General features: G+C 35.6%; 1 pseudogene; it reads left to right on the forward strand.

The window, feature by feature from the left end:
• The first annotated feature begins 684 nt into the window (after nucleotides 1-684).
• Nucleotides 685-19,380, forward strand: LOC132637403 (calcineurin-binding protein 1-like; annotated as a pseudogene).
• The last annotated feature ends 3,052 nt before the right edge of the window (nucleotides 19,381-22,432 follow it).

Below are 22,432 nucleotides of genomic sequence, written 5' to 3' on the forward strand. Positions count from 1 at the left end.
GAAGCTAACTCGAAAGTCATTGGTCTTTCTCATTTCTACCTTGCAATGTAGTGAGATTTGTGGAGTTAATTATCTCTTTACACTTATTTTCGTAAATATTATTCCTATGAAAGATTAAAATTTGTGGAATTAATCATATCTTTACACTTATTATATTATAGAAATTGTTCCTACGAAAGATTATAATTTGGATACTTTTCTAGCACACGATTTGCGGCTCTAATGTGGAAGATCAAATATGTAGTCCACGATGCTCTTGTAAAATGTGTGCTCAGTTATAAAATTTATTAATTAATTCAACTAAAATACTAATCCCTCAAGTTCAAAAAGAGTGTCTACTTAGTCATTACACACCCTTTAAGAAAATACTAACTCCTCAGAAAAATAAGTAATATGACTGAACTACCCTAATTAAATAAATACTGAAATTTGATCACTTATCATTTAATAAGGACAAATTTGGAAAAATAAAACTAATTTTGTCTTAATTTGTAAGTGTACACTCTTCTTGAAATAATTTTTTTTTTTTGTTGCTAAAATGACACTTATTTTGGGACAGAGAGAGTATAATTTACTACTAATATTTCTTATATAGACCAAATTTATCAAACAATAACGTTTAGCTTTTAATTTAAAAAGTATAAATTAAATTAAAAGCTAATTATATTTGTCCAACAAAACTATCACTTTTGTAATTACACTTTATTAAGTTACGACAAGGACAAATCCGATTAGAAGATTGCTTCCCAAACGGGGGAAAAATCAAGAATCCCAAACAATTGGACATAGCAGAAAACTGGTAAAACAAATTGGAGAAACATATTATTCCCCGCCCAATTCTTGAATGGATTAGAGTTCAACTCAGCTCATACTTGCTTGTTTCTTGCTACAAAATGGTAAGCTATCAACACCTTTAACTTCTCCCTCTATATCTTTCAACTGTGGTTCTCACTGATTCTTTCTTCTTGTTATGTTTTTTTCCCTTCAAAAATTTGGGTTTCAGTTTTCAATTGCAGCTATCAATGATACAGACTCAATAAGCCAATGGGAACCTTTAGCCCCAACCAAAGAAGCACAGGTAAACTTTCTCCAGTTTTTTTCTTGCTTTTGCAGTTTTTTATGTGTGTGATTTACACGTGTTGTTGGTGCAATTGTTGTCTGAGATTAAATGGGGTTTCTATATGGAAAACAAAGATAGTTCTTGGAATGCAGAAATATAGTCTGCTTAGTAATTGAGATTCAAGAATTATTAGTAGTAAAGAGCCCCTTGTGTTTCAGTACCCTAATTTTGCAAGCTTAAGATCTAAAAACAAAATAACTTTTTCTACTGAATGTTTACTTGATTATCTTCCTTTGTCAAGCATTTAAAATACTAGTTGCATTCAAGGGTGGGAGCCAAGTGGGTAGAAAGAGGTTCATCCGAACCCCCTTCGGCGAAACAATACATTATATACACAAGTTTAATGTTTATTATGTATATATAGCTGATGTTGGATCCCCTTGGTTTCTCCATGTGTTTACTTCTTTATATTTTGATCCTCCTGAATGACTCCGCCACTAGTTGCATTAAGACATTATGAAGCATCTCTCTTTTGTTTTTTCGTTTCCCTTTTCCTCAAAAGTTGGGGGACTCTATCTACTACGCATGCAATCTTGTGATCACTTGTTTCTTATATGGGATGATATTTTGTTACAAACTTTATTGTTTTACTGTGATGAAGAGCAAGCAAGGAGCTATTTAGATTTTCATCTTTTTACAATGGATTTACGATTTGGTTTTTGCAGGAATTTCATTTATCACAAACTTACCATGAAGGACTTTTGAAACTGGAAGCTAAAGACTATAAAAAGGCTCGTGAGCTTTTGGAGGCTGTATTAAAGGATCCTCTGGTCGCAAATTCACAGGTACGTGCTGATGGTTACCTTGAAATCACCATCTTTTGTACGGCATCCTTACTAATGATTAATTTTCTTCTTCTTATTTTGTGTTTCCATTATAGGTGGATAATAATTCTAGTGATGGTCATCTCTTGCAGCTCAGGTGTGTTTGAGACCTAACTTCTAACTCGAACTACTAGTTCTAATTTTATTATAATTTCGTGTCTTACTCGTTCCTGGCTACTACTTCTCTAATAATCTAGAATAGCAAGTGGACTACCATCTCTTCTAGCTGGCTTTAGAACATTTTCCATTTAATTTTCTTGTGCATTGAAGCCCATTTGTTGCTCTTTCCCTCTATCATTGGTAGTCGAAATTTTGCATTATTGTTAGTGAGACTATGTTGAATTGAAGATTTTAAAGATATCTAAAAGAGCATGATGCAATAGAAGGAGACTATGTTGAATTGAAGATTTTAAAGATATCTAAAAGAGCATGATGCAATGGAAGGATTCAGTTTGAGCGTCTCATTTTAGAAAATTAATGCGCCTTTATGCATGTTGAAGACAAAATTAAGTTAATAAAAGTGTGCTTTCTCTAACAGTTTGAATTGTTCGATGAGACGGCCGGACACTTTAACACGGTATCACAACAAGCAGAAGCCTTTGGTTCAAGTCTCATCATTACCAATTATTTAAAACAAAAAGAATTTTCACACACTTTAAGAAGTATGTGAGAGGGCCTGTTGAAGACAAAATTAAGTCAATAAAAAGTGTGTTCTCTCTATCAGTTTAAGCTTTTAGATAAGGTGGTCACACACTTTAAAACATAACATGGGACTTTCACAAAAATGTATTCCCTCCCTCCCAGTTTATGTGAAGGTAAATATCAGGACCCTGCGTTTAAGATATCATATATGACTCATATGCTTTTCTTAGTAAAGAAACGTTAGTGTTGCACAAGGGAGGAGGAAGGGGCAAAGGGAAATACTCCCTCTGTTTCAATTTATGTGAACCCATTTCCTTATTAGTCCGTGCCAAAAAGAATAACCTCTTTCTATATTTGGAAACAATTTACCTTTATGCAATGATTTATAGCCACACAAAATATATGTGACTCATTTTACACCACAAGTTTTAAAAGTCTTCTCTACTTTCTTAAACTCTGTGCCTAGTCATATGGGTTCACATAAATTGAAACGGAGGGAGTACTATTTATGGGGTTTGAACCTTCGACTTACCCGGTGAAAGTGAGGAATATTTCTGTTGATAGGTGGTGGTGAGACTCGAGATGTGGACCTCATCTTGCTTTGGTACCATATTGGATTTTGTGACCTGCTTAATCTATTGGTAAAGATGCGACACTTATATTTATTTCTTATAGTTTGCAACATAAACCAAATACTCAAAATAGGGGCATTGGCACTTCTCAGAGCTTTAAGCATGAAGTTCACCCCTCATTTGTGCAATAGGAGATGTAATATGGTTGGTTGTGGATTTTAATAAACTAAATAGTTCCCCTATAAATGCCTCAAATATAATTGACTACTAATTGTAAATATACCCTTTTTTTTGGATAACTGAGAAATTCCCGAGGGATAGTGGAGCACGGTCCGAAACTCAGTGGATAACGGGCCCGCCTCAACCCTTCTCCTCTTCTATTGACAATCACTTTTATAAACATTACTTTTATAAAACATCTATTTCTCATGTTGGTTTGCTGTACTCATTCACATCTCTGCAGATTTTTGGCACTGAAAAATCTTGCCACTGTTTTTCTACAACAAGGTGCTCCTTACTACAAAGATGCTTTGCAATGCTATCTTCAGGCCGTAGAGATTGATAATAAGGATTCTGTTGTCTGGAATAAGCTGGGAACTTTAGCATGCTCAATAGGAATGTTGAGCATTTCCCGCTGGGCATTTGAACAAGGGTTATATTGCAGTCCCAATAACTGTGAGCATTTTATATTATCGTTTAAGTTCTTATAAGCTTCCTTATATAAGCTTTTCCTGTTACATGATTTGACTGTTAAAGAGCTCCCATATACTCCTTATGCCAGAGTCCTCTTACTATATCTTTAGCCTTTGCTTCTTCTTGACTAATGTGCAGGGAATTGCATGGAAAAACTTTTAGAAGTACTTATTGCTATAGGTGACGAGGTTGCCTGCCTTTCAGTTGCTGAACTAATTTTAAGACACTGGCCTTCCCATTCTCGAGCTTTGCATGTTAAAAGAACTATTGAAGAGTCTGAACCAATTTCATTTGCACCAAGAGGGATAGACAAGCTAGAACCTAAACATATGCGGCTGAAATTCCCAGAGAAGAGAAAAGCTGCTGGTGATGACCTTGACGAGGAACCAGTTTCCAAAAAATTGAAGCAAGATTTGGAGTTCTGCCTTCCAGAAGTTTCCTGGACAGCTCTGGCCAGTGAACTCTTGAAAATTTTACGTCCATCAATTGAATCTAGTTCTGAACTTGGACTAGGGAACGGCGTATCTGGTGATGTTAGAGTCACCATTAAATTGTCCAGCATACCAGAAAAATCTAAGGATCCTTCAGGAAGGATAGATGCACCCTCCACAGCTGGTGAAAACAGTTGCATTTTGGATTACAGGTCTGAGAAAGGTAGTGTTAGTGGAGAAAAAGAATCAAGTATTTGTGGAGAACACCCTCAAGAAAGGCGAAGCAGCCGCCTGGAAAGGCTTAGAAGCCGTAAACCAGACAAAGAAGAGTTAGATTTTGAGACCAACAGGGACCTCGCTAAAGTTGTAATGCAATTTCTAGGACCCTATCTTGTGAATCAAGCAGGACTTGCAGACCAAGCTGAGGATCTTCCTAATTCACCAGACACAGAGTGTAGTGATGTTGTTGAATTTGTCCTGAAAACGACAAAAAATCACGGTGCTTACCACTTGGGTCACATGCTCCTGGAAGACGTTGCCAGGCGAGGCATTTTGTCTCAGGATGGCATGTCTAAATTTTTAGATCTGGAGAAGGTGACAAGGTTTTGGGGCCAGGAGAGGACTCCTGAGTGCAATTTGTTTCTTGCTGAGGTATATTATGATTTTGGTTTGTGTTCTTCTGACACATCAAAAAAATCTAGCTTGATGTCAGAGGCTTCATATCATTTGTGCAAAATAATTGAATGCGTTGCTTTGGACTATCCATTCCACAGTATTGGCAGGAAAGAAAGCTCTTCAACGAGGGAGCATTGTCAGAGTAATGGTCATAGTGAATATCCATTTAGTAAAAATCATGGGTTTTGGGTTCGCTTTTTTTGGTTAAGTGGGCAATTGTCTCTATCAGATGGCGACAAAGCGAGAGCTCGAGAAGAGTTCTCTATTTCAGTGGAGCTTTTGACAAATAAGGAAAGCAAGAGTGACTTCGTTTTCTTGTCCCACTTAAAATTGCATAAGAGGCTGACTGTCAATAGAATCCTCCATGAGATTCATCTACTGGAGGTTGATTTTCTAATGAAGGATGGTATCCATCAGTTAGTTGAGAAAAATTTGCACTCTGAGTGTGTAAAGGCACTTGCTCCTCTTCTCTTTTCCTCAGAAGAAGTCCGTGCTGAATCATCATGTGTCACCAAACATACAGGGAGAGGTTTAACTTCAACTGAACTGTCTGCCTTAGATATTTTAATAAAAGGATGTGAGGAGACGGAGCCATTGGACATTGAGGTCTATTTAAATTGCCACAAAAGGAAGTTGCAGATGCTCATTTCTGCTGTTAGTGAGGAAGAAAATCAGTTTTCTAACCAGATGAAAGGTTCAAAAACGTCATCTGTCTCTGACACAGAGTCAAATGAAATCCCAAGTGACCTCTGGAACTTGATTGCTCAAGAAGTGAAGGCAACATCTCAGTGTGCCTCAAGGATAAAGAGCATCACAGACCCTTCTGAAAACTCTGTAAGTCAGTATCATTTTTTTGGCCATTTTTTCTTCATTATTGCAGATGCGTTGATCTTTTAATTTCTTTTTTAATGAAAGATGCTAGATCACTATCAATATCGAGACGAATGATAATTTCTTTATGATGTGATGGGAAAAAACCTTGCATTCAAATAAAGAACCTTAGACAAAACATACACAGAACGAACCTTTCTTTACATTTTTTTTTATTATACATAGGGGAAAAGGAAGGGGAAATGAGGGAGAGGATCGCAAGGTGGGGAACAAAACCCTCACCAGCACCAACACGGTGAAAGTTCAAATAGCCAATCAATCCAACCAATTGAACTACAAAGATTCTCAATTTACCAGTTTTCAAAAAAAAAAAAAAAAAAAAAAAAAGCTACAAAGGTTCCCCTTAGAATGAACTTTTTATTGGAAGTATAAAAAGTTTGAACTTGTCATTGGCTTTTCTTGGTTTCAACCTGGAACCCCTCGCCCCCCCCAAAAAAAAAAGAGAGAGAGTGACAGAAGATTAAAAAATCGATAGACTAGCTTGTGACAAGTTCCTCACTGTCAATGAGCTATGGGTTTTGACCTCACATATTGGAGCACTAGAAAAACATGTAATGCTGATCAGTGTAATGTCGTCTGCACCACCCCACATGTAGTTTTTTTTTTTTTTGATGAAGTAAGAAGTTTCCATTAAGAAAGGCAACTGGAAGGTGCCATTTACAAAAGCAAAAGCTTGGGAGCTTTTGGGGCAAAAACAAAATCTAGTAAGCTTTTGGCGAGGAAACTAAGTTAGACTATGCAAGAACCATGGAGCTAACAAAGTCCAGGTAATTGTCAATGCTATTAACAGGGGAGTGAAAGCTCCAACTGAACAAAACTACTAAACATCTAGCTTTTAGAGTATGAAGAGGAGTTGAAATCCCATCAAAACACCTGCGGTTTCTCTCATTCCAAGTAACCCAAAAAATGACGGCAGGAACCATCTTCCAGACCTTTTTGATGGCTTTGTCAACTCTCCAATGATTCCAACTGATATATGCTTCCTTTATGGACTGCGGCATGGTCCATACTAACCCAAAAATAGCAAAAAAGAAGCTTCAGATCTCAGCAGTGACTGGACAATGTAGTAGCAGGTGGTTGACAGTCTCCAAGCTTTTGTGGCAAAAATAGCATCTATTAACTAGAGTTATTTTCCTTCTCCTGAGGTTATCCTGTGTAAGAATAGCTTCCCTGAGGGCACACCATGTGAAGCATGAGACTTTGAGAGGCATCTTTGTCTTCCAAACATGTTTCCATGGCCATTCCTCTAACAGACCGTTCTGAGAGCACAAAAGATTATAACTTTCTTTGACGGTGAATCTCCTTTGTTTAGAAACTCCCCATAAAATCCTGTCAGGTGTTTGATCATCCATAGTAAATTCCCCAAGTGATGCTAGAAGAGCAATCGCGTCGTTTATCTCCCAGTCATTGAGATTCCTTCTAAATGCAGGCCTCCAGTTATTATTCTCTCTGTACTCTGCAATAGTTGCCCTCCGATTGATAGCAATTCGGTACAAACCAGGATACCACCCCACATGTAGTTGAACATTTGCATGCTACACTTAGCTTACTTTTAAAGCTTAACATACTGCTGAGAGTACAATGCTTTTTGTGAAGTTTTAGGGGGGTCTCTAGGATTTCAATCACGAAATATGTGAGATTTGGTTTGTTCAATGATGTTATGTCTTCAGGTTTGTGAATTATGCTGATAATTGTTACGTATAGCATTGGAGGGAAGTTGAGGCAAGAAAACACTAGTTGATTTCTTCCCATCTACCTAAGCCTTGGTGGGCAGATTTACCGGGTACCTGTGCTGGTGGGAGGTTGCAGGTACCCGGTGGAATAGTCAAATTGCGAGCGAGCTGGCCCGGACACCACCGTCATAAACAAAAGTGTTAAAGTATAGCATTGATCTTTGCAACTTTATCTCATAGTTGTTGGCTATTTAGTTGTCTGGTAATTCTACTAGAAAATTTGAGCATTATGCATTTTGTTTATAATTATTATTGTAGTGATGTCCTTTTCTGGTGATGCTTATTTTTAATGATGCCAGCACCTAGTTTTCTAAGAGCTAACTGGACCTGGAACTTCACAAAGTAAACAAAGAGAAATTTGATAGTTTGAAGATGTAGATAATGCTTATTGTAATTTCTTTTCTGGTGATTCACTTTATTGTAATTTCTTTTTCAATTTGTTTGTCCATATATTTGTTATTCATGCTTATAATTTTTAGTCTTGGACTAAACATATAATATTTGTATTTTTTCTCCATTTGCGCCTTTTTTCATTTAAGCCTACACTTTATTAACACTTCGTGCTTAAAGCCCCAACTGACCTTAGAGCTTTTTTGCGCTTTTAGCTTTTGATGACACCGGATGTAGATTTCTCATTTGGTAAATAAAAGTTATTTAGTTACCAAAAAAATTTAGACTTCAGTTTTAAAAGATTTTAAGGTTAATGTTCATGTAAGGAATCTACATATTAATTCATTAAGGAGGATACTAAGAGAAGAACTTGATGAGATCTTTGAAGAGTGGGGGACTTCTGCTATCTCGTCTAAATATGCGCTCTCGTTATCTACTTATATCTTTACTCTATACAACAACAACAACCCAGTGTAATCTTAGTGGGGTCTGGGAAGGGTAGAGTGTACGCAGACCTTACCTCTACCTTGAGAAGGTAGAGAGGTTGTGTGTGATAGACCGAGGGCTCAAAGAAAAGTGAAAATGAAAAGGTGAAATAGGAAGGCAGCAGCACAAGCATAAAGAACAAGAAGATAATAATCTAAGAAATCTAAGAATATAATAATCGAGGCTAAAGAAACAACAGGTAGTAATAGAAACCTAAGAATGTGAAAATATAAGAATAATATTAACACTCTGGGAATGGAAAAGAAATGCGCCTGTCTACCTATTAACTTTCTACCCTAATTCTTGACCTCCACACTCTCCTATCAAGGGTCATGTTGTTGGTGAGCTGAAGTTGTACCATGTCTTGCCTAATCACCTCATCCCAATACTTCTTAGGCCTACCTCTAACCCTTCTCAAGCCCGTTACGGCCATCCTCTCACACCTCCTAACCGGGGCATCTTCACATGCCCAAAACATTTTAATCTCACTTGCCACATCCTGTCATCCACGGGGGCCACTCCCACCTTGGCCTGAATATCTTCATTCCTAATCTTATCTCTCCTGGTATGCCCACACATCTATCTCAGGATCCTCATCTCTGCTATTCTCATCTTCTGGACATGGGAGTTCTTGACTAGCCAACACTCTGCCCCATATAATATAGTCGGTCTAACCACCACCACTCTATATAACTTTACTCTATATTATTACTAAATGAAACCTCAACGCGAAATGTTGTCCTGACTTTTTGGTCCTTTAAAATATATTTCACATTACACATAATTTTCATTTAATTAGTTACCTAATATTTAAGATTTTGAAATCAACAAAAGTTTTGCTTTAAATCTTTTCTTGTATGAACTACAGAAAAATCTAATATTTAAAACCTTAAAATCAACTAAAATGTTCAGCTTATGTAAATCTCTTTCTTGGCCTCAAAGTGAAATGTTGATTGACTTTCTGTCCCTTAAAAATAGATTTCATATTAGACAAAATTATCATTCAATTATTTTTATAATATTTAGACCTTAAAACCAATTTAAATTTTGTTTTATATAAAAAATTTCTTATTTGAACTATGTAATATAACTATATATAATTCACTTCATGTTAATTTTAGGAATAAGATGAAAATTAAGAATTTCATTATCTTCAATTAAATAATTCAAGAGCAATTAGTTACTTTACAACAACAACATACCCAGTATAATCCCACCAGGTGGGGTCTGGGGAGGGTAGAGTGTACGCAGACCTTACCCCTACCTTTTGACGGGTAGGGAGGCTGTTTTTGATAGACCCCCGACTCAAGGAGATGAAAAAGCATCAGTAATATAACAAGCAGTAATAACTCAAGATAATAGGACGACGTAGTAAAAAAGAACAAGCAATCCAAAGCAGTATAGCAAGACATGGCAAACTACTATCAAACACAAGGGCCTACAAGAGTAATACTATGACTACCAGTATGCAAGGATAAGTGGGAAAACACTCAATTACTAACTAACCCTCTACCCTAATTCGTGTCCTCCATAGTCTCCTATCTAGTTACTTTGAGGAGAAAATTGAATTGATTTGAGAAGTTTTGATCGATGAAATTGTTTTGAGAAGTTTGGATCGATGAAAATTTCTATGTCAGTAACTATACTCACATATATAGTGATACTATTGTGTAGAGTCAAAGATCTAAACATGCTCAATCAAGTTTTCTTGTGTCATTGGAAATGTTTCTCAAGGTATTTACTTATGTTTGTATCTCTAATTTGTTATTCAAATTAACACTCAACCTTTTTTAAACTAATTTTATGCTCGGGAAGAAAATCATAGACATGCTCGAAGGGAATAGGGAAGATGGAAGTATATCTGTTTGTACTTTGTACCAATATTAGTTTGAATATGATTGATAAAAGAATTGTCAACGCAGTGGAAGATTTTTATATGGGAAAAGAATTATAATTATATTACATAATAGGAAATGTTTTATAAAGAAAACATTGCGACTTGCGTTGTATCCTAACTCAATGAGTAAATCGTTTTGAGAAATTTATAAATAATATATTAAAATTGTGTTTGCGTTATAAAATAAAAACGTAAATTCCTGAAGATAGCAGATTTCACTTCATAACTGAAGTAATATTACAAATAATATTTAATTTACTTGTAAATTATCTATTGTGAAGCAAGACATTGGGTGGAGCAGTAAATCAATCATTCCTCAGACCTTAACAATAAATATCAATTAAAAGCTCTACTAAATTAGGACGCACTACAAATTTGAGGCAAATTAACCAAAAGTCCAAATGTTAAAGAGGTAAAAAGGGCATGCGAAAGGACCCTCTGAGAAAAGTTCTCGAAATGTACTATTATTTAATAAAATAATATTTCTGGTGTAAAAAACTAAATTAAGTGTACGAAAAAAACATAATAAAAAATTGGAGTATCATCTTGTTGATATGAGGTCTAAAGACACCATTTAAAACCTAGCAGATTTCACATAAGACTTAATTATTTTCGTATATCTTCCATTATTACTAATTATTTTACATAATTCAAATAAGAAAGAGAATTTAATAAGTTAAATCGTAGTTTGATTTTAAATTCCTAAATATTAGGAGTTTCTACATATAGTTCAAATAAGAAAAGATTTAATAATCAAAATCTTAGTCAATTTCTAGGTCCTTAAATATTAGAAAAAATAATTAAATTACAATTCTATCCGATGTGAAATCTATTTTCAAAGAGTTAAAAAAGAGAACGACATTTCACTAAGGTGTTTCATGCTGTTTACTATATATAGATAATAATTACCTTACCTTATCAAAAAAGCTTTTGTTGGAGTGAAGGGGGACGTTAGCGCATTTCTGGAAGGACATCTCACTAAGGGTTTTCATGTTTTTTAATATATAATATAGACCTTATCGAAACAAAAATTGTTGGGAGCTAAGGGGGACGTTAGTGCATATCGTTCTTACAGTCTACATGTGATTGCTCCTACTTTTTTCAGGCGGAGATACATGAGTTATTGGCATTAGTATATTATGATGGTCTTCAGAATGTAGTACCAATCTATGATCAAAGATCTGTTGTGCCATCCAAAGATTCAGCATGGATGATGTTTTGTCAAAACTCAATGTGACACTTTCAGAAGGCCTTTGATCACAAGTAAGTCTGTTTGGTGACTCCATTTCCCTTGATTATTTCTTCATCTAATGTAACCTAATGCAATTTCAGGGAGGATTGGTCTCATGCATTCTATCTGGGAAAACTCTCCGAGAAGCTTGGATACTCACATGAGACGTCATTTTCATTCTATGCTAAAGCTATTGCTTTGAATCCATCTGCTGGGGATTCATTCTATAGGATGCATGCTTCACGGTTGAAGTGACTTTGCACATGTAGGAAACAAGATGAGGAGGCCTTGAAGGTTGGTGCTTTTCTGAAACTCACTTTATCTCCTCTCCGTTTCCTCTTTTATTGAGACAGTCAGAAGTGTAAGCAAGCTATGATACAAACAGTTGAGTATTGATAGTCGTGAAGATAGCTAATTTAATTTTAGCTCTTCTCGTTTTTTTTATAGACCTAATCTATCCCAATTGTATGTAAAATTTTGAGAGACAGCAAAGCCACATTTCAAAATATATATACAAGCTCAACAATAATAGTTTCCCTGGATTCTTTTAAACATGGCCCGCTTAGAGTTGAGGTTTGTGTTATAATACTCTTCTCTAATCAGCAGCCCATATAAGTTCATGAAATTCAGTAGCATGTGCGTAGTTTCCCTTTTTCCTTCACAGCTCATCACAAAAAAGTTCTCAAAAAATAACTTGACCATTGCATTTGGGAGAGGGCGTACTTAGCATGTCTAAACTAAAATGGTTTCTTCTGAATATTTTTAGTCTGTATGCCCCTTCTCTGACTAGACTTGGTAATAGTTGCCTTTTTCAAGTGGTCATTTTCCATGTCTTAGGAGGACTGTTGTTGACTTAATTAGTGCCTGGATGCATTTTAGGTTGTTGCTGCGTACTGTTTCAATCAACTCAGGATACTATGATGGATATCCTCAGTAAGGTTTGCCCATCAGTTTCAGAATCGACGTGCTCTGAGGATAGAACTCCCAATGCCTACTCTGTCAATGATGGAAAAGGGGATTCGGATTTACTTATGGAAGGCGCGTGGCAGATGCTTTACAATGATTGCCTTTCTGCCCTTGAAATCTGTGTGGAAGGGGACCTGAAACATTTTCATAAGGCTAGATATATGCTTGCTCAAGGCTTATATCGAAGAGGTGGAGATAAGGATCTACAGAAGGCAAAGGATGAACTTTCCTTCTGCTTTAAGTCGTCTCGTTCTTCATTCACAATAAACATGTGGGAGATAGACAGTATGGTCAAAAAGGGAAGGTAAACATTTCCTTTTTTTTCTCACTGCTGTCATTTAGGACATAGAGGAACCACTATGACAGCATTTTCTGATTCCTTGTAGATTGTTCTCTTTTTATTTAGGGAAGGCCTTTCTTTTAATTGAATCAAAGTCTTGGTGTTGAATATCACACCAAATGTTATCAGCTTTTAACATATGGTGTAAAAGGATTGGCATCACGTCGACATAAACTATTGGAAAGATCAACACTGAGTTTCCAAAAGACCCATTCAAGTATCTATATAATAAGACATTCTCTTTCCACCAAAAAAACTAAATGGAAGAAAGGACACCCTTGAATGTCCTTACAAGTCTTTTCCTATTGTTCCTTTCTCACAAATCATCCAAAGCACACATTGTGAGGAATGAAGCTAGCCAAGAGAAGATTGAGGAAAACATTGCTTGATTACTCCCTCAAGCTATTAGGGGTTTAAATAGTGAAGTCTACATGTTCTAAGAAAGGAAAGAAAATCAAAATTACAAATTACAGGAAATAAATCAATCTAATTGATTTTGGTTTATCCTAATTGATATGTACTATACTCGCAAGATCCTAACATTCCCCCTCAAGCTGGCACATACATATCTTATGTATTAAACTTGCTGTATATGTAACTTGTTTTGAGAAGGGTAAGGGACTTGGTGTATATATCTGCAAGCTAATCTTTTGACTTGACGGACTTTATGACAATGTCTCTTGAAATTATCTTTTCTCAGACGAAATATCAATCAATTTTTATGTGCTTGGTCCTACATGAAACGCTGGATTTGATCCAATGTCAAGTGCAGCCTGATAATCACACACAAGTTCAATTTGGCCAATTTGTCCAAATCTCAGTTCTCTTATAGCAATCACTTGATTCGATGAGTTCACCTGTAGCCACTGCCATAGCCTGATATTCTGCTTCTTCACTTGATCGTCCAGTTACGTGTAGTCTGTTACTTTTCCAAGAATAGATGCCCTCAACCATAACTCTAGATCTGGATATATTGTATGTCTGCCCAATCTGCTTTTGTATATCCAACAATATGTCATGTCCTCGATCTTCGTAAAGTAGTCTTTTCACGGAACATATTCCAATGACTATCACAAGGAAAATTCAAGAATTGACTTACGACAATCATTAGGGAAACAATGTCAAGCTGAGTCATGGTGAGGTAATTTAACTTGTCTATCAACCTCCTATATCTTCCTGGATCATTCATAGGCTAAGTTGGTGGAAGGTTAATATTTTGATCGATGGAGTATCAATAAGCCTACAGTCTGTCATGAAAATGCCTGATCTGGATTGAGCAACCTCAATACCTAGGAAGTACCTGAGCGGACCAAGGTTCTTGATTTAAATTACTGAAAAAGGATGATGCTTCAACTTGGTAATTTCCTCTTCATTACCTGTGATAGCTATATCATCAATGTAGACCATCAAATACAATCTGGAGAGAAGTGACGATAAACTACAGAATAATTAGATTCACTATGAGTCATAGTAAATTCCTGGATAACCGTGTTAAATTTGTCAACCACACTCGATGGGATTGCTTAGGTCATAAAGTGATCGTCGTAGCCTGCACACCATGTTACTGAACTTCTCCCAAACACACCATATTATTTGGTCCTATGCTCTTGCTCTTGTTTGAATTTACTTTTAGGTTTCACACGCAGTGATAAACTTGTTTGAATAGTACTTTTACGATTCAAGGTCCATGATAAGGCTCAATGGCCTTGGCCCTTTTTTGGACAACCTTGAATTTCAAATCAATGTCAATATAGAGTCGTACTAACACCCTTTGACACTACTATTACAAATCTTTTCGAATTGGTGCTTCAACTTCTTTTTTGCCATCTTCTCCTATCAAGGTTATCCTGGATCGTCTGAGAATGATGTAAATTGGGTTTTCTATCCTGCAAGGTCTCTCCATTTCTTCTGGAGATCAAAATGGTTATCGTTACTCTCTTTGATCACTGCCAAGTTTTCTGACAGGCTTTTGTCCTTGACGTCGAGGTAACTACCGCATAAATCCTCTACTTGGTGGAACAGCTCCCTATGACCTAGCCCCTAGGTAAACGAGTCTCCTTTCTTCTCAGACCGGTGCGGCCTATTTGAAAAAAACATCCACCAAGGAGCAAGATTTACCCCTCTTCCCATGACTATCTGTAAATGGAAAGTGGAAAAGTTTAGGGAAATCTTCTAGTTTTCACTTTAAGACAACAGATACTTTCAGTCTTCACATGCTCAACCTGCTCACTCTGTGAATGTTTCCACCAAAGATGTGTTCAAGAAATATTTATCTCAAGCATCCCAAGCCACTAAAATATTGTTTTATTATGTAATCTTTTGTAAGTATCCATTAATGGACAAAGATGCTCATGCCACTGCTTCCTAGTAAGATTTTGAAATGGCAGCCATTTTGCAACGCCTCCTACAATTTTGTTGGCTGGCACACAAATTTCGTTGGTCACACTTCATGTACACTAGGCTTGAGTTATGTACGGTGTCAGAGTTTTTATGTGTTCATTTGCTTGCTGGAACTGAGTCAATTGATTTGACTATTTAAATGTATGTCTCAATTTTTCATATTGTCGGGCTTAAGCATTTGCAGAAGCTAGTTTATTTGCGACACCCAAGAATAGGTTATATCACTCACAAGTAGGAGAGAAATATAAGTCACTATAACAACTTAGGGAAATGTGGAAGTCGATGAGAAGACTGACAGGAACTGAAGTTCAATTGATGAATGCCTATGTTTGTTAGGGAAATGTGAGGTTTTTAGGTTGTTCTAGTCAGCAAATGGTACAGTGATGGCAAGATTTTATTTCATGCACCTGGTGAACTTGGTAACCATGAGGGGCAAAGTCAATTAATCATGTTCTTAGATGAATCTCTTTTCAGGTCCATTACTTGGTCAGTATTGGAGCCACATTTCTTGCCTCATTAGCTGATCATTTCCTTAACTTCATATTGCAGGCGCAGAACCCAAGGTTGCTCAGGGAACAGGAGAGCCCTAGAAGTTAACTTGGCAGAAAGTTCTCGGAAGTTCATTACTTGCATCCGCAAGTACATACTATTCTATTTAAAACTGCTGGAGGAGACAGGAGACATCTGTACGCTTGACCGGGCTTATTTCTGTCTTCGGACAGATAAGAGGGTACTGCCATATGAATTGGCTGCATACATCGTTCACAATGACTAGCAGCATTAATGATTAGCCTAATGGAAAAAAAACATATTGTTCTTTGTACACCTTCTCCGTATTGCATTGCCCTTTTTGAGGTTGCATCTATTAGTAAGCCTCTTTGAGGGTAATTTAGAAAATTCACAGCTTTATTATTTATAAGAAGGCATTTCTACTAGCTAAATTTTATGTGCAGTTTTATTATTGATAGGGTAGCATTTCTCAAGCAATATCTTAGAGCTCTACAAGTTGGAATAATAGTAAATATTTTTGTTTGACAAAAGAATAACAGTAAATATAAAATGCAAAGAGAGTTGATTTACCATGTATAATGCCATGGAAAATAATGCAGGAAAAACATAAAAAGTGCTTGGAAGAACATATATTTTAAGTTACATACATCTGCTTAAAATTCCTATTTTGTGATATTCTATTTAGACCCTCATTTCTTTCAATTCTCTCGTTGTTGCCTGTTCCGTTGGATACCGGCATGGAACCTAAAGCTCTGCCCATACTTTTAGATTTAATTAACTCATCCCACTCTTTTAAATTTGGTTATGTCTCCATATCTTATTTAATCAAAACTCCCTTGTCTAACATATATATATATATATATATATATATATATATATATATATATATATATATATATATATATATATATATATATATATATATATATATATATATATTTCATCCAGTTCTCCGTCTTGTCTTGAAGATCTCATTCCAGTTGCCCTTGGACGATACTTAAAAGGCATTAATTTCATCTATACATCAGACTGGTAGTACGTCTTGTGGTGCTAGCAACCCTAGTGAGCATCATCTAGAGAAAATGTTCTCTCTGTTCATGGAACAGGTCACCATGTGGTCTGATATTTGTGGCTTGCCTGAAATAAAGAGCTCTGAGTTGACGGAGAGCTACTTATTTGGGTAAGTCCTTTTGAAGTGACCCCAACTTTATGTGTGCTGTAGTAACTTGAAGTTTTTCTGTCGTCTCCAGCTTTGCTTACATTGCAATCGAGAAAAAACTTGTTTTCCGTCTCTATAGTAATTAGAAAAAGTTTTTTTCCCATATCTTCTGTAGTCTCAATATTGATCTACACCAGTTGCAAGATGAAAATTGCTCATATATAAGAACTATGTTCAGGTATAATTATTTTCTAGTATGGTAAACGCTATTTTGTTTTATTTGTGTTTTTGATGTAAAAGAGACATCAGTTAGAAGGATTTTTTTTTGGATAGTTATTGTCATACCTCTTATATTGGCATCGTCTTGGCGTGATATGCAATGAATGAATTTGGTTATCAAAAGAAAGTTGTATAATTTTGTTCCTATAATTGTGTTGGTGCACAAGTAGGAACTGCAAGAAATAGATATAATTTGATAACTATCTGAATAGGATTAGTACTTATACATGTGTTAGTTGGCTAGTTGTTGAATATTCTCATTACAAATGCTTGTACCTATCAGGATAATGTCCTTGGGTCAAGTACTTTATATATTTTTCATTTTTGCGAATGTATGAATTTTTCAGTGTATCCCAGAAGTGTCTCTGTTGTTTATTCATCCGAGTCCTAGCTGTTAGATTGGGCTTTGAATAATAAAAATGATACTATGAGCATTTGTGGAGTACAGTTTCAAATTCCTTAAGCTATATCCCCTACTTGCTTACACTTACAGCAGTTTGCTTATACATAAACCATTCTGATGTTCATTGCAGATATCTTTATCGATATATCCAGTCTTTAGAGCAGAATATCAAAGTTGAAACGCTTGAAGGAATAAATGAAAAGATACGCAAGCGTTTGAAGAACCCAAAGCTGTCGAATAGTAACTGCGCAAAAGTTCATAAGCATGTTTCTGCTGCTTGGTGTCGATCACTTGTAATTAGTATGGCTTTAATAACGCCTTTGCATTCAAGACTCTCCAGTGAAATCCAAGGTCCAAATTCGTCAGCTAATGGATTAGATAACTCACAACTGCTTTGTGTCGATCTCCAATTGGATGAACTATGGAGTTCATCTTTTGAAGACATGAATCATTTGAAGGATCTTGAGAGGAAGTGGAACCCCTCATTGTCTAAAATAAAAAATGTAATAGTAAAGAGAGCTGCAGATGAAGATCTGGAAACTGCTTCTATATTGCTTAGGTCTTGCTATAATTTCTACAAGGACACATTTTGTGCATTGCTCCCATCAGGTATAAGCCTTTATATGGTGCCATCGCAATTTGCTACAGAAACATATATCCAACCTGGGATAGACGCGGTCGACATACTCGATATGAACACTTCACGGAAGCTAATTTTGTGGGCCTACACACTTCTGCATGGCCATTGCACAAATGTCTCAACTGCTATTAAGTATTGTGAAGAAACTTCCAAGGTATTACATCCATCCTTGTCGAGTCCGTGTAACATAATTCTATTTTGCTTCTAACATACGATACTCCTTTCTACAACTCACTCGTACTAGTTCAGGATTTTTTTGTTTGTTCTTTGGCTATTAAGAGCATGTAGAAAAAGGTTAAAAGGGAAAAAAAGGAAGATATCATTTCTCTACAACTGATGAATTTGAATGCTGCTTTCGATGCAGTCAAGGATTAAAAAAGGAAGTGGCAGCTTGTTGTCTTCAAATGCAAATGCATCTCCTGCCACACCTTCCAATATAGGTGATATACTAGTTTCATAATCCTTGTCAACGTCAAGTGGTGGATACATATTTGTTTCCTCTCCAAGCTGATTGGTAACTATGTTGTAGGTGGAGGAAGAGATGGGATGAGTAAAAGCTCTGAACCAGATGTTTCCCCATTATCAACTCCGGGCAATGCACCATATTCTGAAACCGACGGATCACAAAAAGTTACACCTCCCAGTTTGCCAGGAACTGAGAAGCCAAGCGCCTCTTTCTCCACAATGGGGGACACGATGGATGCATCATCGACATCTCTGCCTGAAGTAGAGAGCACCACTTCTCCAAATGCTGATCAGGGGCAGAAGGTTTTGTCGGCTGAACCTGGAAACATTTGATGTTGTACGTCATGCTTTAGCTAATCTGTTTTGCAACTTTTCCTTGTGACTGGTCTATTATTTTATGTAAGCAGTTCCTTCTTTTCTTGAAGAGCCCGTCTTTCTTTCTTTCTTCTTTCTACTGTTTTTGGTGTCAGAGGATACAAATATAGGTTCTTCCCCTTGTATTGTATCGCCTTGTACCTATTCTGACTGCTCTTGCTGAGAACGATTCTATGTATTTTTTTTCGGTATAACCAAATTTATACCATGTATTCCCCTTGTACAGGTGCTATTTAAAACCTATCTAATTTTTCCAAAGTTTTTGAATTTTAGCCGGAAGAGGGTAACTTTAGACAAAATCAGCGCTCCTATTTCTTCTTCTGCTGCTGCTAATATGAACACCCGTATTCTGCTTGAATGCATAATTAGCTACAGATTTGGATATCATGTCTGGTAAACGTTGCTCGTCTCTTTCATTCACTCTCTTTCAATTAATTTGAATGTTGTGAAGAGAATATGGGTCAAAGGAATGGTGTTTCATTTATGAAGTGGGATCCTCATGCTTCAAATGCTTTTAGTACATTAATATCCAAGCTAAATAGTTTGCTTCCACAGCCAAAAATGCAAAAGTTCAAAACTTGCAATAATTTTTATACCATCTTCTGACACATGAGTTTGAAGTTAGGTGTTGGCAATTCTAAAGTTAGACCCGAAAGAATGAAGTTAGAAATTAACTCGTGATTTTGAACTTCAGTCCTGTACGTCTGATATTGATTTTGAGCTGGCTAAATTTTAAAAGTGCTGTAAATTTGGTTAATCTTAAATATGACCTTAAAACGGCTATTTGTGCACTTTACCTAAATCTTTTGATATTCGACACCCGTGAGCTCAACTAATTTGAATTCACGTTGTAAGTGGCCAACTAAAGGGGAAGCGATCCATATTAGGAGTCTCTCCATTCTCAAGCTCAAACTCGAGATCTCAGATTAAGGAAAAGGGATCTCATCCATCCTACTACATCCAGTAAAAGGTCACATTTAAGAACCCTGCTTTTTGCCTTTTTCTTTTTAAACTCCGGCTCTGGGATGGACTTACTAGTTACTATGTTCTTTTCTATTTTGTTTTGATTTTATTCTTTGGAGTCATTTCTTTTTCTGGCCATGCCTCGGCTTAGCGCTTTACTTCAGGTTCCACGGAAGAATAGGTTATGATCATCCCCTACTCCAAAAAAAGAATATGTTGATCATGCTTGTGTGAAGAAAAACATACAATCCACACAAACTGGAGGTGACAGGATGTTGGTGGATGGTGGTGGCATGGAGTGAGAATGAGGAAAAATATAGCTCTCACGCACCTAGAGTAGGTGTTTTACACACAATGTCGTGTGTCATCATTGTGTTCTAATAGGTACAGTTTAAGCATAGATCAGGGGTCCAATAAGTCGCCTTAGTTCAAGTGCCCAAATGAAAATTCTTGACAAGAAATATTCTTCATAAATTGGTCAACACTCGACAATGAAGCTTAACTATGCTTAGGTTATATTTAATTCAAATTACAGTCAAATTTCTATTGCAGCTTTGTTTGTCCAAACTTTTTTCTTTTTTGCATGCGGTTGTTTTGCACCCATAATAGCATTTGACATTTCAATTTTATTTGAATTTTATAGACCAAAACTGTCCAAATATTATTTTTTCAATTATTACTATTATATATAAGCGCTGATCTGAAACTTTTGTCGTCCTCACACATACCATAGGGACCCACAGGGTTGTAAATTGCATACGTGGTTGTTGTGTTGCTTACCCTTTTTCAAATTCTCACTTTTGCAAACTCCCACTTTTGCATACGTGGCACTTGAAACTGTTCTTTTTTGCTCCTTATTAAATTACTTTTTACTTCTTCATCCCAAAATATTTTTATATAATTATTGAGTATCTAAATTTTTAAAATATTAGATTAATCTAATTTAATTTAGTTTCGAAGATTAATCAAATTGCTTTTCAAAAAATTGAAATGTGACAAATATTTTGGGATGGATGAAGTCTATTATTTGTCCTTATATATTTGGGTAAAAATTTATACAACTTTGGAGCCAAATTTTCTTTTATAACCGGAGGATTTATTAGGTCTTACTCTATCCTTTATTAAACCTCCAATATTTTGCTTCTTTAGTGAACTCATATGTGTGTGTAAAATCTGTCCTAAAATTATTTTTAGGTATAGTTTTAAGAACTTTTACTTTATTAATGTATTTTAATTATTATTTATTAATATTCGTGTATGATCATTAGGTTTATTTGTGTAAAAACTCAAAACTAAGATTATAAATATGGTTGTATGAATTTGGAGTTATTGAAAAAATTTGTTGCCTTAGGTGATTCTAGAAGATGAAAACATATTTTAAGTGAGTTCAAAATAAACACAAAATGAGTTTGAAGCAGGACAGAGTTGGTGTGTCAGCTACGAATTTGGTCAATTTGGTCTGATTCGGTAGCGCTTTGGTTCAAATTCTGTATTAATCTTAAAAATTCACTAAGTATGCATATATTATTAGTTTAGGTTAAAAGAAATTAGGATCAGAAGTCATAAACTTCAAATTCTGACGCCACATCTGATTTGATGTAAATAATTTCATCAAAATGAAAGTTAAGATATTAAAAGAGTGAAATGAAAATTTTGCTTTTATATATTGGAAATATACTTATTTGAAATTTTAATTATTATACATTAAAAAGTGCAAAATAAATTATATTTCTTTAATTAAGTTATCTATTTCTACAGGGGAATTTTCAGAAATGTAGAATTCGCTAACTTACATTGCAAAAGTATAGCCCAAAACTTACATTGCAAAAGTATAGCCCAAAACTTACATTGCTAAAATATAGCCCAAAAACACTTTTATACAACGTTGTATACTTATATACAAAAGATAGTTACATTATGTATATCGGTGTATGAAATGTATAATGTGTAGGTATATACACTAAAAGATATAATTATACAATATTATACATGAAAATACGCACTTATACATTTATACAATATAGTATATGTGGGTATAAACATATATCTAAACTGGTTTTGAATAAGAATTGCACTTTTATACAAGACAGATATATTTTGTATATAGGTGTATAAAAATGTATAATAGTGTATAAGAGGTGTGTATATGGGTGTATGCACACCTCTCATTCACTATTATACAATATTATCCATTATTATACAGAAACTAACTATAACACCACCAACGACGGAGTAGCAGTAACCACCAGCCATCGTCGAAGTTCTGTTCTCAAGCGAACTCCAAAACCACCGACGAAGTTCGATGAGCAGCAACATAATTTCTCCCTTTGTTCATCTCTATCTCTCC

Source organism: Lycium barbarum, chromosome 4, assembly GCF_019175385.1.
Source record: "Lycium barbarum isolate Lr01 chromosome 4, ASM1917538v2, whole genome shotgun sequence".
NCBI classification, from domain to species: domain Eukaryota; kingdom Viridiplantae; phylum Streptophyta; class Magnoliopsida; order Solanales; family Solanaceae; genus Lycium; species Lycium barbarum.